This window comes from Watersipora subatra, chromosome 5 (assembly GCF_963576615.1).
Source record: "Watersipora subatra chromosome 5, tzWatSuba1.1, whole genome shotgun sequence".
In the NCBI taxonomy this organism is placed as follows: Eukaryota; Metazoa; Bryozoa; class Gymnolaemata; order Cheilostomatida; family Watersiporidae; genus Watersipora; species Watersipora subatra.
Window position 1 is genome coordinate 21,322,317 of NC_088712.1, and position 11,024 is coordinate 21,333,340.

The following is an 11,024-nucleotide window of genomic DNA, read 5'->3' on the forward strand; positions in this document are numbered from 1 at the left end:
AAATCTAACTTCTATTAAAACTAAAAACAGAGAGAGACTGAGAGCTGTTGAAGAAGAGCTTCGTGTGTGTCTTTCTTCTATTCCTGCCAGAATATCGGCTTTGTGTTTATCTAAACAGGCCCAGGTTTCACACTGACTGAGTATAAATAAATTGTTGAATTATATTGTGATGAAATATACTGATTAGAGTGTCATTTTATAACATTTTTGGTTAGTGGTGTGCTGCAAAATGTTTTCAATGTAAAAATGTGCCTTAACTCAAAAAAGGTTGAAAAACACTGCGCTAGGGTATAATATTTGTGTATGATATCCACCGATTCAGCTAAGGTGCTGGGTGGGTTCAATCGCAACGTCCAAGTTAACTGGGGAGAGGAAACAACTGCACACACTACTTCCTGTCTAGCGTGCTGGTCCTGCTGCCCAGGAGTCAGATCGGGGTGAGCCTTCTGTACTAGTTTCAATACTTTTTCTCCAAATGGGTGTATTTTATCTTTAGTTCGTAGTTTCAGAGTTTTTAATAATGCACTTGCTGTTTCAGCTGATATGTCATATTGAGAGCGAAGTTTCCTGTAGACATCTGCGCAGGAATCTTTTTGAACCCCACAGCTGGCAGCTCCTCGGAGAGAAGTTTGTAGGCAAAGCTTTTTTTCTTCCTCTGGCCACCCATTGTGTTTAGCAATTGCTTCGTAACTCTATGAACTGATCCACATCTCCTGTACTATCAAACACTGGTGCAGGAATGGGCTGATGAGTTACAGTCTTGTTAATCTTTACTACTTGAACTACTCCTTTCGGGTCAGTACCACTGTCCTCTGAGTCAGAATTGACAAGCAGTTGCGCCTTCGTGAATCTTTTCTGCCGCTTAGTCATATTTGTACTGAGTGGCGTTTCGATTTCTTGTGCTTGAAGGCTTTGTTGGCGCCTAGTGTTAGGTTTGCCCATAACGGTTCGTCAAGATTGCTGTATGAAAAATCCCACCGCTGCCACCACTGAAGTAAAATCAGGGCAACCCACAAACCAGGCCTAGCAGAAGCTGAGGCTTGAATATGGTAGCTTAGGCCCCGTCAGTTTAACTATATTACCAGCACTACCAGCGTAAAAGCCGTCAATACCGACTCGCTATCACACAGCCGATAGCAGACTGGATATTACAACGCAACCCCTAACAAGAGCCGGTCAATCTGACTATATATTACAGCCGATAGCAGACTGTATATATATCAGCGCAATTCCAGCTAGAGCCGATAATACAGACTCTATACACTATAGCCGATAGCAGACTATGTACATGTATATACCAGCGCCAATCTAGTAAAAGAGCCGATAATACAGACTCTATATAGTACAGCTGATAGCAGACTGTATATATACCAGCGCTACTCCAACAAGAGCCGATAATACAGACTCTATATACTATAGCCGATCACAGACTATGTATGTACCAGCGCACATCCAGAAGAGCCGATAATACAGACTCTATATAGTACAGCCGACAGCAGACTGTATATATACCAGCACAACTTCAACAAGAGCCGATAATACAGACTCTATATACTATAGCCGATAACAGACTATGTATGTACCAGCACACATCCAGAAAAGAGCCGATAATACAGACTCTATATACTATAGCCGATAGCAGACTATGTATATACCAGCGCACCTCCAGAAAAGAGCCGATACTACAGACTCTATATACAATAGCCGATAGCAGACTATGTATATACCAGCGCCACTATTAAGCCAAGCTGTCTAAGATATAAAAGAAGATGTGTTGTACTTGAATAATTTTATTATAATGTTGTAGTATGCCACACCAAGCTAGCCAGATCTACACTACTCTTCCAATGCACAAGCAACTGTTTATATAAGCTAGCTGATCCAAACACAGCTTATCATTGGTGGATACAGACAGTTGAAATTTGTAGATCAAAAAAGCAGCAAATTTTTTACAAGAACAAATGCTATTTACAAGTAAATACAAGACATAACAATTTGGCAACATTTTTGTAATGCCTTAGTTAATATAGAAAAAGAGTTAGTAATACAACAAACAATCAACAAATTTTCTTTCTCTCCTTTTAGGTAATTTTCTGCTTGGAAATCGAAAAAAGCGGTTGCCTTATAATCCATCTAGCGGGTGTATTCTAGCCTGTTCTTATCCTAGCAAGCGCCTTGGGCGCTGGTAACCGTTGGCTTACGTCACAATCTAAATTATTTGATTATATATATAAGCCCAGGTTAATCACTGGTAGGCACCATCCAACATGGCACTCAATTGCAAGCATTGCAACTTCTCTACCGGCAAGCCACGCGCACTCCGCCGGCATGAACGCATGCACGTACATAAGTGCACTCTTTGTGACTGTTACTTTGACCAGCGTGAAAAACTAGCCGCACATAAAGACTCGTTCCATCGGAGGTCTGTCGGCACCCAAACTGAAGGGAGGGATAGCTGGGCTCCGCGCCCCAACAAATGGCGACTCGAGCCTCGCCCGGTACAAGACCACAGACTTTACTCCAGGGAGTCCAAAAGACCCAGATGGCGACCGTCACGGGACCAGGCTCCTACACCTCGCCGAATTGTGGAGTCCGTTGTGACTCGCCCTAAAATGCCACCTCCGGAAGCATCCCCGTGCTTCAGTGACACTGATCCTTTAGGGCTGCTGGACTCGCCAGTGCACATAGAGCTATAGCCTGTGCTCACATTCCCCTGGCCCTTTTCAGGGCCACCACTATCTGATATCGAGTTGTTCCTGCGTTTTAGTGGCGGAAAGTTTTTTTCATAACTTTCCTGCCAATTTACTACATCCACATGTATTTTTGAACTTGACATTTTAGATTTAATTTGCATACAGTGTCATCAGTTTGCAGTGTAGTTTGTAGTATCTCCGACATTCTCAAAGACGCATCAAAAAAATTTTGCGGCACCATTAGATTGTCTTGGTACTTGCCTCTACTACACAATAACTGTTCTTTTACTCAATGTTGCCTAATTATAGTACATTTCGCTTTAGCATAGTAATTTCTGTTTGCATTTACGGTCAAGCATAAACTACTGTCTACTCCATTACCTAAGTTTTAGCTATGTAACTCGAAGCTGTGCTTAGATTCTGCTCTTTGGAAAGTCTGAAGTTGTCAACTAATGCCTATTGTCGGTCTAAACAAGCCTTGGTATCGGCATGTCTGGCTCCTTGTGTCTGATGATTGCCTTTGTCACATGTAATTGCTCGAATGGTTGTAGGAATCATTGGCTCTGGATTAAAATTTTCATGTATATCAGTTATCAACATCTGTGTATCAAGGCATTTCAAAGCATTATTAGAATATTATGGAGCAATTAGAGTAATTTTATTATAGCAATACATTCTTTTGGTAGCTTACTAGCAGCTGGTTGAGGTTCCTCATTATTTTTCTTATACCTGTTATAATTGGTAGTGGTTAGAATAAATGGTATTCAGGTCTCCCACACGTTGGTTTTTATTTCTTTGTGTATATATATATATATATATATATATATATATATATATATACATGTACTCAATGTATATGTATATATATATATATAATTTATTATACATGTATATATATATATATGTATATATATATATATATATATCTACTATATAAACGGCAATCGCTGTCTGTGTGATTGATTGTCCGCCTTATAGAGCGGTCTTTTCTTTTATCGTCGTACGAATTTCGGTCGTACGAAGCAAACTGAATTAATATGTGTAGTAATGGTAAATAAATTATAGAGCGGTCTTTCTTTATTCATTCGGTCGAACGAAGCTAACCGAACTAATATGAATACTAAATATCGTAGTATGGACTATTAGCCGCTGCTTTTCTCTGACGATTTGAGCCAAGCGGCTTATATAAAGGTGTGGCGAATCTTGTTTTTCTTTCACCGCTCGGGCGCATTAACCGAAATCCCCGGTTAGCACGCTTTTTAAACGGCAAATTTTCTGCCGTGTTAAAAAGCACCTTCCTAAGTTCTGCGACCTATACAAAGGTGTCTATACAGCTATACAAACGTACTATTCATTAAATAAAATAAATTAACGAGTAGTTATTTACATGCAATTAATATTTACTGCCAACGTGTACCGAGAAGGTCACGTAAACGTTTGTTTCTTGGAGCCACTGGAAAAACGCATTACTCACCTACTAAATTTCTGCATCAAAAAAGTAAGTGTTTCTTATACGATGTTGTATTGTCTATGAATTGCCACATCTCCACTACTTAATAACGTTGGATTTGCCGCTGTTCGTGATAGTGGGTCATGTTCATTTTCTTCAGCAGCCGAGTTACTAATTTTTTTCCAGCTACGAGTAGGCCTACTGTAACTTACTATTACAGAACTTGCACGAGTACTCCGAGGGTTGCGATACGCTATTGTGAAAAGAAAGAGAGCATCTGCTATCGACTTACTGTCACCCTGCATCAGCCATGACCAGCTATATGTCGCCTGCTCAAAAGTAGGCACACGCCGGAAACTGTTTCTTCATACACCCGACAGAAAAACCAAAAATGTTGTCTATCCGCAAGTGTTGCGTTGAACTCACATTGTGTTATTGTTTTATGTCCTTCATGTTCTGCTATACTACATGCAGCATTTTCTAACATATTTTTCAGTATATATGTATTTTCATGCATTTCTTTTCCTTATTGTATCTCATACAAAGGCAATCATGTCGGCGCTTTGTTCTACTATTGTAAAGTGCTAATGCTGTATCTGCCTTGACATCTTACTGTCTGTGCTGTTATACTTATAAATTTTATTGACACAACCTCATTACTGTTTGTATATACCATGTCAAAACACAGGCTATAGACGAAAAACTGGTGAGCTATGATTAGTGTTTTAAGAATGTAAAAGTCTCCATTCAATAAATGCTGGCGATAGCAAAATATTTTGTATAATTTTTTAAAAGATGCAAAACTTTTCAATACTGCCAGTTTGAAGAACTTCAGTTTGCCTAGTAATGTCAATTTCATTATCAGTTCTCTGTACACAAATAGGGCAACTCCGATTTGAGTGGTTTAAGACTAATGCATTGTAGACTAGCTGTAAAACGTATGGCAGATTTACATTGTTCTCCCCTACATTATTGACCTATATGACTGCATATGTGTATGCGTAGTGTGATCAGGGCAAAAAAATTCAGTAAACTGCATATTTGGAGTTGTTTTACAGTGTAAATAACAACTCTCAATAAACCTCTTGCTGTACATGAATCTGTTCCTGTGGACGGGTTATGCAGCTAGCGGTTTGGGGCCGTGGCGTCACTCGGGGATGCGCGGAAGACCTTTTTCGCCCTGAATGCATCCAGGCGCGGCTTTCCGGATGAGTTGGCGAGTGCGAGGGGATTGATTGCGAAGCGATTGAGTGCTAGGCGATTGATTGCGAGGTGATTGATTGTGAGGCGATTGATTGCGAGGCGATTGATTGCGAGTGTGAGGCGATTGATTGCGAGGCGATTATTGCGAGTGCGAGGCGATTGGTTGCGAGTGCGAGGCTATTAATTGCGAAGCGATTGACTGCAAAGCGATTGAGTGCGAGGGTATTGATTGCGAGGCGGATGCGGGCCGGATGATTGCGAGGCGATTGATGGCGAGGCGAATGCATAAACGCGATAGACAACTGCGAGGCGGGTACAGACTGGTCAGCCAAGGCGGGTAGACGGGCCATGGATGGGTATGACGGGCCAGGCCATAGACGGGTATGAACGGATGCATGAATCTAGAATATTTACTAGATTTTACACGCATCTAGCTGTAAAACACATTGTAGATTTCTATTGTTTTCCCCAACATTATTGACATCATAATATGTATGTGCATATTCAGGGCAACAATTTCAGTAGAATGCATATTTGGAGTTGTTTTACAGTATGAAAGACAACTCTCAATAAACCTTATGCTGCACGTGAATCTATTCCTGTAGACGGGTAATGCAGCTAGTACATTATAAATATAACATGTAATATAACATATAATATGATAACATATGATATAACATATAATATAAAATACTGGATGATTCTAAACAATTGAGAAAACAGAAGGAATTCTCTGCTCAAAGTATTTTTGTCAGCATAGTCTATAGGATACACACACCTACGTGTTGATGGCAAACAGTGTGGCCTGCTAAATACACGCTATATGCTGACAAGCGCTATATGGTATATATGCTGACTCCATATATCATGACTTTCAAATAATTTTTGATATCAAGAAAGTACAAACTGCATCATAGACAAGAAAGTTAAGTGTCTATATGGTTAAGAGAAGGCGATCCCTAGAATATTAGAGGGGCCTCACTGAGACACCCTTTTCTTACAGCAGTGTTGTTGTCACCGTGCATTTGTAAGGACACCTTGAGATTTTTTGGAAAAGTAAATGCAATTAAATATCTAAAAAAATAGTGTCATGGAATGAGTGATGCGATAATTAGTCCTTTAGAGCTACGCTTAGTTATAAACTTGGAGTTGTCCTCTACATGCCACGTTCAGTGATAATTGAATCAACACAGTTATCACTCTATTAAAGTGAAAGCAAACACGTTACAAGAAAAACTTAATACCAGTTATTTAAGGGCTACTAGGCGTCACACGGAATATTTCTAATACTAGACATGACTTGAAATTCTTCAAGTCATATACATGTACGTATATGACTTGGAAAAGGCAAATAAAAATCTATGCGGTGTGATCGTATCCGTACAGAATATTATCTTCAACCATTAAAAGATGAAATGTTCAGAATTTAGCCTACATAATCAATAATATAATTTACAGCTGTTTGGCTTGCATATTTGAAATCAGGAGAAAATGAGGATTAATATATATAATTTATTACTATTGACTAAATTTACAAGGAGTAACAATGTTCTAAATGATAATCTTTGTTTTCCAATCACTACGTTTCCATAATGTGCAGTGCTGCGATGCAGCCACCTCCGAAGTCGAGGGGATTGTACGTTTACATGCTGCGTAGTGGTTTTCAGCAAATTAGCCAGAAAAGAGAAATTGTATAAATCGAATCGCCTGATGGAGAAATAGAATCGATCATGGATACCGAACATCAAAAAGTCTTTTTATGCTTCTGTCGTCATTATACTTTTATTTACAATACACATTCACAAGGTTTTACAAACCTTAACACAATTTTCACAAAGTAATATTTTTTAATAAGTATTTTTAAGTAATATATTATTTAAACGTTACTTCAGGATTTGCCACCTATTTTTCGAAAAGTGTTGGCATCAATAACAAAGTCTAGGAAAGTAATCACCTCATCATCCTCGTGGGTGCAGACCATAATTAAATTTAAGTGAAAGAAGATCGGAAAAATAGAAAAAAACAAGATTAGCGGGATAACTATTGTACTAGTTCATGGCCCTCGATGAGTCGGCCTCCACAGCAAGAGAGCTATGCGCAGCCACTGCGCAATGCCGTTTCCTTGCTGTGAATTTGCACTGGTTTCGCTCTGATCAGTGCGCAGTGATTTCAGTGCGAAGACGCCGTTTCCATGATTCAGAGATGGCGCAACTCCGAAGTACTGCGCATCATGGAAACAGTGAATGAAGGGTCCAGTTTATTTCTCACACCCATGAATGTACAGTATACACATACATGTATATATTCTCCATCACGCACAGAAGGAAAAGATTCCTTGCCATTTCATATGATAGCTGCATTCTGAAGAGAGTTTTCACTCCAGCTCTGCCTTTGTTACATTCGAAGGTGCAATATCTATTATCAGCAACATGTCATCAAAAAACCATACTTTCCGAACAATAAAAAAAACATTTATTACATAGAGAACATAATATTTAAAGACAATAATATATGGCTAGTTATGAACTAGAACATTTGACTATAACATGTAGAATGAACATTGATATAATCAAAAGAACACCTACAACCAGAGGGCTCTGCCAGACAAAACTTTGCTGCATAGGAAATAAGCTGAAATAATACGTGTGGTACATGAAACACAACCTGTGCAAGCCGAGAATAGCGTATAAAATGGATACCTTATAAAACTCGTTTGTACATATACGAGTAGAATAAGTATTCTAAATATGGAATTTATATGACGAGTTGACTCTGGAATATATCTCAAACATAGCAGACAGACACACGCACGCACACACACCCCTTAGCCTATCAATCAATCGAGCAAAAAATCAAAGATTCTTCCCAAAAGCGCATAAAAATATTCTGTGCGCTGAAACCACAAAGCGTTCGACAAAGGGGTGACCATTCAACACGCACGCAACATTCGCGAGGGCATCCTATGTACAGTGACTTACTTAGCGAGCATCAGCCAACAGTTACCGACTGGCGGAAACACAACCTGTGCAAGCCGAGAATAGCGAATAGAACACATACCTTATAGAACTCGTTTGTACATATACGAGTAAAATAAGAATTCTAAATATGGAATTTATATAACGAGTTGACTCCGGAATATATCTCAAACATACCACACACACACACACCCCTTAGCCTATCAATCATTAGAGCAAAAAATCAAAGATTCTTCCCAAAAGTGCATAAAAATATTCTGTGCGCTGAAACCACAAAGCATTCGACAAAGGGGTGACCATTCAACACGCACGCAACATTCGCGAGGGCATCCTATGTACAGTGACTTACTTAGCGAGCAGCGGCCAACAGTTACCGACTGGCGGAAACACAACCTGTGCAAGCCGAGAATAGCGAATAGATCACATACCTTATAGAACTCGTTTGTACATATACGAGTAAAATAAGAATTCTAAATATGGAATTTATATAACGAGTTGACTCCGGAATATATCTCAAACATACCACACACACACACCCCTTAGCCTATCAATCATTAGAGCAAAAAATCAAAGATTCTTCCCAAAAGCGCATAAAAATATTCTGTGCGCTGAAACCACAAAGCGTTCGACAAAGGGGTGATCATTCAACACGCACGCAACATTCGCGAGGGCATCCTATGTACAGTGACTTACTTATAGAATGGCGGACCAAAAGTTTGTTAGGTAACAAGAATAACCTATGAGAATATAATAATAACGAATGAATAGTAGTGACCTATAAACATGACTTGAAAAAACAACTAATAAAAAAAAATCTTTTATAAGATAATTACTGAAGTAGCATTAGCCATCACAACACTAGTTCCGAACTTTTGATTGCAGAAATATAATTAGTAATATAGCCTGTTACAGGGTAAAAACTAGTAATAACAGACATAAGAAGCACAGGCTAAGAACAGTGAGGCAAACAGCCAGTGTAATTGTAACCTTATCGAGTATGATATGGTAAGTGAAGCTTTGGTCAATCTTTTGAGACACGTCAGCAGGTCAGCGATTCTGCACGAATTGAAGCATTGCGTACTAATAGAAACGAATGGCAAGGGAGAAGAGATCAAGGAATCTATGGAGAGTGTGAATCTTGCGGAGCTCAATGATTCCATTGAGGAATAGTCGAGGATTCGGCAACCAAGACTAAATCAGCAGTAGGTAAAGCAAGCTTGTATGTAGGTGACTGCAAAGACAAAAATGACAGATGGTCAACATCACTCCGCGTGGAACGTACCGAGTGCTTCAAGGGTGAAGTTATAGCGTGACCACTGATCCCTGAGAACCATCTCAACCATCAGTACCCTTTCTTTTCACCAATATCACTTTGGTCATGGGCTGTTGTATGACAGGGAAATTTCTAGTTTTAGTTTATGGATTCCGATACAAGGTAGAATGTAATGATACTTGCAGACGAATAACTGGAGCAAAATATTTAATCTTTGCTAAAAACTTACATTACATAAGGCGCAATGAACTGATTCAGAGTAAGCTATTTGTACAAGTCAACTATTGGCATTTTCTTCACAACTTGGTTACTAGTGTGGTATAATAGTCTTCAAGTAGCAAGTTGAAGCAAGTTGTCACTTGAAGACTAAAGCAAGCAACTTTGGCAAGTTAGTCCAACAACTACATTATATGTTGGACTAACTTGCCAACATCAGGGAATAGATATCATTGTCACACAAATGCAATGATGTAACATATATTACATCTTAAAGTATAAATAGAAATGATACATCTTAAAGTATATTTCAAAGTTCTTATTAAAAATTCAATTGTTTTTAAAACTAGAAGCTAGTTAACTAAATTCTCGAACAGTGAGACATATTCCTACAGATAGACGTGCAAAATATAGCATCAAACAAATTATCCATGATGGACCCGCAAGAGTCCGTGGGATTTGGGAACCTGCAGAGATAGTAACTGAAAAATACATTATTAGAACACACAAAAATCAACCCTTTACAGATGAGACTCCAAAAGACACCGACCAGGAGCCTTAATTGGGAGAAACATTTATTTATGTAGTAACACAGCGTGATATTTCACGGCTGATTTATTAACGTGAACAAACCTTACAATATCAGGTTTCTCGACCTTTTTTATCAACAGCAGTGTATGGACTACCCGTTATTACAAACAAACTGACCTGAGTATTGTTATGGTAGCGGACTGAGGAAGTCGATGTGCTCTGCATCCTTTGTTTTACTATGAGTGTTCTCCTTCTCTGAACGTAACTGGGCTAGTTGTAACATCTTTGTTTAAGTTCTCTGTCGTGTCTGCGACTCAAAACGCTTAATAAACACACATTGTGATCACTTACAGCCGCGAGTGAGAACGATAGTGCAGTTGAGTACGGCTACTTGCATGTATTACCGACTTATAATGTCAGTATTAGTATCTACTAAATCATGGCACCGGTAGAAAATGGAGCTTGCGGCAGTGTCTATAAAACGGGCTAGCCTAGTCCCGCACTTAAGGATTCCCGCCACACACACACACACACACCTTATACAACATAAACAACGTTTTGTTTGTTTTGTGTGCGACGGAAATTCTTAAGTGCGGGCGGGACTAGGCTAGTCCATTGTCTATATACAGCCAGTCCGAATAAGCACAATTCTAGAATATAAGAAAGATAACAAGTACATACCT

At 39.1% G+C, this 11,024-nt stretch overlaps 1 long non-coding RNA gene across 1 annotated transcript; it reads right to left on the minus strand.

Annotated features, from left to right (window-relative positions):
* Positions 1–7,745: 7,745 nt before the first annotated feature.
* Positions 7,746–10,827, minus strand: LOC137396255 (uncharacterized). Its single transcript, XR_010978508.1, has 2 exons — positions 10,519–10,827; positions 7,746–9,552 (listed from the first exon to the last, which is right to left on the minus strand). It is a non-coding gene; the product is annotated as an uncharacterized lncRNA (long non-coding RNA).
* Positions 10,828–11,024: the final 197 nt, after the last annotated feature.